Here is a 6,543-nt window from a genome sequence, read left to right as displayed (position 1 = left end):
GCATAAATGTGGCTCCGGCATTCTTGAGGCCGAATGGCATGGTGATATAGCAGAAGCACCCGAATGGAGTGATGAAAGCTGTTTTTACTTCATCGGGCCAATACAGACGGATCTGGTGGTACCCGGAGTAAGCATCTAAAAAAGACAACCTCTCGCATCCCGCGGTCGAGTCAACAATTTGATCTATGCGAGGGAGAGGAAAGTGATCTTTCGGGCAGGCCCGGTTGATGTGCTTGAAATCAATGCACATTCGGAGCGACTTGTCCTTCTTAGGAACCATGACGACATTAGCGAGCCACTCGGAGCGGAATATCTCTCGGATAAATCCTGCCGCCAACAGTCGAGCCACTTCTTCACCAATGGCCTTTCTCTTCTGGACGGCGGACCGCCGAAGATGTTCTTTGACTGGCTTTGCAGACTTGTCGACTCTTAGGCGATGCTCAGCCAGTCCCCTGGGAACACCTGGCATGTCAGCGGGCTTCCATGCAAAAATGTCCCAGTTCTCACGGAGGAACTGGATGAGCGCTTCTTCCTATTTTGGGTCGAGTGTTGTGGAGATGCGGGTCGGAGCTGCTTCGGGGTCGGTAGGGTGAATGTGAACAGGCTTCGTCTCACCGGACGACTGGAATGCAGACTCTGTGGCGGGCTTCTTGGATCGCAGCAAGTCACTCGGATCTGCGTTTTGCTTGTATTCTTCGAACTCGACCGCTGTCACTTGGGAATCGGCAATTTTGGAGCCCTTCTGAAAGCACTCCTCTGCCTTTTTCCTATCACCGGTGACAGTGATCACACCTTTGGGACCGGGCATCTTCAATTTGAGGTACACGTAACATGGTCGATCCATGAACCGTGCATAGGCTGGTCTCCCCAAAATGGCATGATATGCACTTTGAAAATCCACGACCTCAAACGTCAACTTTTCTTTGCGAAAATGCTTTGAATCGCCAAACACTACGTCCAAAGCTATCTGGCCGAGCGACTCGGCCTTCTTCCCTGGTATAACTCCATGGAAGCTCATGTTACTAGTGCTCAGTCGGGACATCGGAATGCCCATACCTTTCAACGTGTCTGCATATAACAGATTCAGCCCACTTCCACCGTCCATCAGCACCTTTGTCAGTCGAGTGCCTTCGACAACTGGATCGACCACCAAAGCTTGCCTCCCAGGGGTGGCAATATGAGTCGGGTGATCAGATTGGTCGAATGTGATGGGTGTTTGAGACCACTTCAGATAATTTGCCTTTGCTGGGGCAACCATGTTAACCTCTCGGTTAATCACTTTCAGTCGACTTCTGCTTTCCACATCTGCGAAGATCATCAGAGTGGAGTTGATATGCGGATATCCTCTCTCACTGTCCTCTTTGTCTTTGGCCTTGTCCGGCTCCTTCTCCTTGTCCTTAGACTGTTTTCCCTGAAACTGTTGGATCAGGAGTCGACATTGGCGAGTGGTGTGCTTTGGGTAAATGATATTCCCCTCTTCATCTTTCTTCGTGTGAATATGACACGGCATATCCATCACGTCGTTCCCTTCTTTATCCTTTACCTTCTTGGGGTTCCAGGATCCTTTTGGTTTCCCCTTAAACTTTCCTTGAGTCACGGCCAGAGCCTCTCCAGGAGCTGCCGGTTCAGCCTTCCGCTTCTGTTTCCGACTGGTGTTTCCTTTTTCCGACTGACTCGGCTTGTGCTTGCCGCTTCGGAGTCGGTCTTCTTCTTCGCCGTTGGCGTACTTGGTAGCAATCTCCATCATCCGACTCAAGGTCATGTCACCGGTTCGACCAAATTTCAAACTCAGTTCTCTGTTCTTGACACCATCTTTGAAGGCGCATACTGCCTGATGGTCAGAGACATTTTCCACAGTGTGGTGCAAAGTGATCCACCTCTGAATATACTCTCTTAGAGTCTCATTGGTTTTCTGCACACAGACTTGCAACTCTGTCAAGCCCGCTGGTCGCTTGCAAGTCCCTTCAAACGTTCTGACGAACACTCGGGACAGATCTTCCCAAGTGTAAATGCTGCTAGGAGGTAATTGGCTTAACCATGCCCTGGCAGAACCTTCCAACATGAGGGGCAAATGCTTCATGGCCACCTCGTCGTTCCCACCACCGATCTGAACTGCCACTCGGTAGTCTTCAAGCCAAGTTTCAGGCTTAGACTCACCAGTGAACTTGCTGACTCCTGTTGCCAGCCTGAAATTGGGGGGAATAACTGCGGCTCTGATAGCTCTGCTGAAACATTCAGGACCAGAAACATGTACTCGACTGCTCGTGGGCACATCTCTGTCGAGTGCACCTCGATGGGCTCTGTTCCGGTCGACCAATCCTTGCACGATAATGGATCGCGCGTCGAAGCCTGGCTCTCTGGGGTCAACTGGAACCCTACGCCCTGTACTGTACTGACGCCTATCATCTGGCCGCCGAGGAGCGTAAGACCCACCCCTCGGAGGGGAATAGGGCACTCGACGCCTATCGTCTCGGTCGAGTCTGTCGCCATATTGGTCTCGCCGATTCTCACGCCCTTCGCGCCGCGGAGGCGATCTGGGGCTGTGAGCCGACTGAACCGTATTCACAGTGACAGATCGACTGTGAATTCTGTTGCGCGACTGAGACACGGCTGAATTTTGATCTCCTGCTGCCCGGAGCAGATCCCTGATCTGCAGCAAACCTCTGCCAGCTTCTGACTGCGAAGGCTGAATGGACTCTGCTATACGGGTCGCAGCTGCTAAATTCTGAATTGGGGTTCGATATACCTGAGTCGGCGGGAAGAGTTGACGTCGACTGGTGTCGGGAACTCGTTGCCGCGCGCGCTCGTCGAGTGCTCGCTGAAGGTTCTCCAGTCGAGTGCGCTCGGCCAAATTGGCCAGACGCGCCTCCTCCAAGGCACGAGCCTCGGGGGTTTCTCCTGCGATGGGAATACGCAGGGGATCCTCGTTCCTGCGGCGAAGCTCTTCTCTTTGCAGAGAGTCGAGTGGCTCGGGCTGGTACTCTTCGTAGCCTCATGCAGGGTCGCCGCCGTCGCCTGCTCCACCACCACGGGCGAAGCCAGGAGGGCTGTGGGGTCCGTCGACCATCAAGATTTCCGCCGCTGGATCACTGCTTCCGCACTCGGATGCAGTCTCTCCGGAGCCAGTCGACTGATCGAACAAGCCGTAGAGAGATTCGTTGGGCTCGATTGCCGCAACTTGTGTAGTGGCCGACTGGCGAGCCACCGCGTGACTCACCCATCGCTGAAGCCTCGACCGGCCTGAGCGCTTGCGCTGGCGGGAGACCGGGAGGGTGGAAGATGGAGGAGCCGACCGATACTGAGTCGATGGTTGCCGCAGCAGAACGCCGCGGACACATGCGCGAAAATGCGTCGCACCGCGGACGGGGAGCGCATCTACGTCGAGTGGAGCCTCCTGGAGCCATGCGGAGTCGTCGGCGATGAAGGCGAGAGTGCCGAGACGGATCTCTTGACCCTCGATCAAAACTCCAGCAGACACCATGATGAAAATACTCGGAAGAATCGCAACTTCTCCACAAAATCGCTAAAACACCTGCCCCACGGTGGGCGCCAACTGTCGTGGTTCTAAGCCTGACAGTAGAGTGGGGGGTAGGTATGGAGAGGCAAGGTCCTAGCTATGGAGAGGTTGTAAGCACAAAGGATGTACGAGTTCAGGCCCTTCTCGGAAGAAGTAACAGCCCTACGTCTCGGAGCCCGGAGGCGGTCGAGTGGATTATGAATGTATGGATTACAAGGTGCCGAACCCTTCTGCCTGTGGAGGGGGGTGGCTTATATAGAGTGCGCCAGGACCCCAACCAGCCCACGTAGGAGAGGGTTTAAGGTGAGTTAAGTCTGGGGCGTTACTGGTAACGCCCCACATAAAGTGCCTTTACTATCATAAAGTCTACTTAATTATAGGCCGTTGCGGTGCAGAGTGCCTTTTGACCTCCTGGTGGTCGAGTGAGTCTTCGTGGTCGAGTCCTTCAGGCCAGTCGAGTGAATCTTCGTTGGTCGACTGGAAGGCGACCTCTTCTAGGGATGTCCTAGGGTAAGTTACTTGGAACGGGTCCATGACCCTACCCTAGGTACATAACCCCATCACGTAGTGCTTCTTCAACCTCTGGTCTTCTTTCTCCAGCCGCCCAAAGCAGCGCTGGGTGTGCCGCATGCTCCTGCCTCCCGTGGTCGGCTGTGCTGCCGCAGAGGCCACACCTCCCCCTACTATTCCCACCGCTGGCCAGGCCCTGCGGCGACGGCAACCTCACACCGCAGCCGAACCAGTGAACCCTCGTAGTCCTCTCCGCGCGGGCTTCCACTGCCGCGCCGTCCCCTTCCTAGGCCCCGCCGTCGTCCACCGCCGTGGTGCTCTCCGTGCGGCGTGGTCAACGTGGTCAAGGAATGACTTTCATCGAAAAAGTACTGTACGTGGAGAGGCTGACAGCTGGGTCCACGGCCACAACACAGTTTTTTGTGATTTGCCAAGTAAGTCGCTTTGTCAAGCCTGTTGGGCTGCAAATCTTTCAAGACGAGGAGAGCTTTCATTTGGCTGGCCGAGAAAATGGCCCATCAGTAATGAGAAATGGGTTGTACATTTTTAAAACACATCATACCGCAATTAGTTTCAAATATCTTTTTTTTCATTTCAAGATTTTAAATTACATTAATTTTTATGCCTGGAGAATTTCTTGGATTTTATATTGATATACATTTATTTTTAAAATCAGTTTGAATGTGAGTCGAAATTTCGGGATTAAAAACAGTTCGGACCGCACCGAAATATGCAAAATTTCGTATAATTTTTTAACTGTTGCCACAATATGGGCTGTAATGCTAACAAAAAGAATATGGGCTCCAAAAAAACCTTAAGAATTAGCAAATGGGCTGTAAATTATTAGAAATAATGGCAGATGGGATGTATGTTATTTTTCACATATTTGAGGCTTTCCTAAAAAAAGGTTGACGCACAAGCACTGACTGTTGGATGTCCATCCAACGGCCGTCGTGCTTCTTCAATCTCTGCTCTTCCTGCTCCAGCCGCTCAAACAAGCGCCAGCGGGACTGCCTGCTCCCTCCTCCTCGTGGCTGGCTGTGCTGCTGCGCAGGCCTCACCGCCCGACCGTACTCCCATCGCTGGCCTAGCCATCCCTCTACTCACCCACACCTGCTGTTATTCTCCGGCGACGGCAGACGAACCAGTAAACCCTCCTACAGTCGTACTCCCCTCCACGTGGGAAACAACTGCCGAGTCTTCCCTGCCTCCGTGTTGTCCCCTTCGTAGGCCTCGCCGTCGTCCACCGCCCTGGTGCTCTCGGCGCAGCGTGGTCAACTTGGTCAAGGAACGACTTCGATCGGACGTGGACTGTATGCGGAGAGGCTGACAGGTGGGTCCACTGCCGCAGCAAGGAAGTGCCTCCTTATTACGCGGAAAATAATGATTCCTCCACCTGACAGCTGGGACCCACCGGACGGGCCACTGTATTTCGCGAAAAAAATGTTTCCCCCTGACTGCTAGGACCCACCAGCTACATCTTCGCACGCAAGGAAAATTGCGTCCGGGCAAAAAAACGATTCACCCCCTGACTACTGGGACCCACCAGCTACATCTTCGCAGGCAAGGAAGTGCCTGACAGTCGGGACCCACCTGGTCGAAGCGTACGTAGCGTTGTCATTCTGGTCGCGAACATGTACGTACATATATACTGGTCGATGTAGAGGCGCGCACGTGTCGTAGTAGATGCGCGCACGTAGCATGTACACGTACGTACAGCGGCCAGGGTGCAAGAAAGAAAATACGGCCACGTATGTGTACATACGGGCGGGGTCTCGAACGCCTACTCATGCATACGTACGACCAGGGCTCGTGTACATGGCTGGGTCGGAACGGAGAAACAACATCGTCGTCATGTTCATGGGGAGGCAACGGAATGCGTCGTGTTCATGGGGAGGCAACAGAATGCGTCGTGTTCATCGGGAGGGCTTGGACGGAACATGCGATGGAAACGAGGCCTGGCGTACCGCAGAACGGAGGAAACGGCCTTGTGTTCGACCGGCCACGTTCGAAACAGGATCCTGTTCATCGGGGGGGGTCTGGCATACCGCAAAACGGAGGAAACGGACCTCCTACGGTCGAAACGGGGGTCCTGTTGATCGGGAGGGGTGTGGCGTACCGCAAAACGGACGAAACGGACTTGTGTTGGAGCGCTACGGTCGAAACAGGGGTCCTGTTCATCGGGAGGGGTGTGGCGTACCGCAAAACGGGACTCCACGAGATACTGTTCATCTCCACCGTCGACCCCCTCCAGCCTCCACGAGCTACTGTTCATCCACCGTTGACCTCCTCCAGCCTCCACGGGCTCATGTTCATCCAGCCTCCACCGCGCGCTACTCCACCGGCTACTGTTCAACCACCCCTCTCCACGGGCTCCTGTTCAACCACCCCTCCACGGGCTACTGTTCATCCTGCCCTCCACCGTATATTGTTCATTCTTCCCTCCACGGGGTGGTCCTGTTCATCCAGCCCTCCACGGGGTCCTGTTCATCCAACCCCAACCAGCTCAATCGATC

This window comes from Triticum aestivum, chromosome 7A, assembly GCF_018294505.1.
Source record: "Triticum aestivum cultivar Chinese Spring chromosome 7A, IWGSC CS RefSeq v2.1, whole genome shotgun sequence".
Taxonomy (NCBI): Eukaryota; Viridiplantae; Streptophyta; class Magnoliopsida; order Poales; family Poaceae; genus Triticum; species Triticum aestivum.
The sequence above is the reverse complement of the archived record's forward strand: the minus strand, read 5'-3'. Positions refer to the sequence as shown.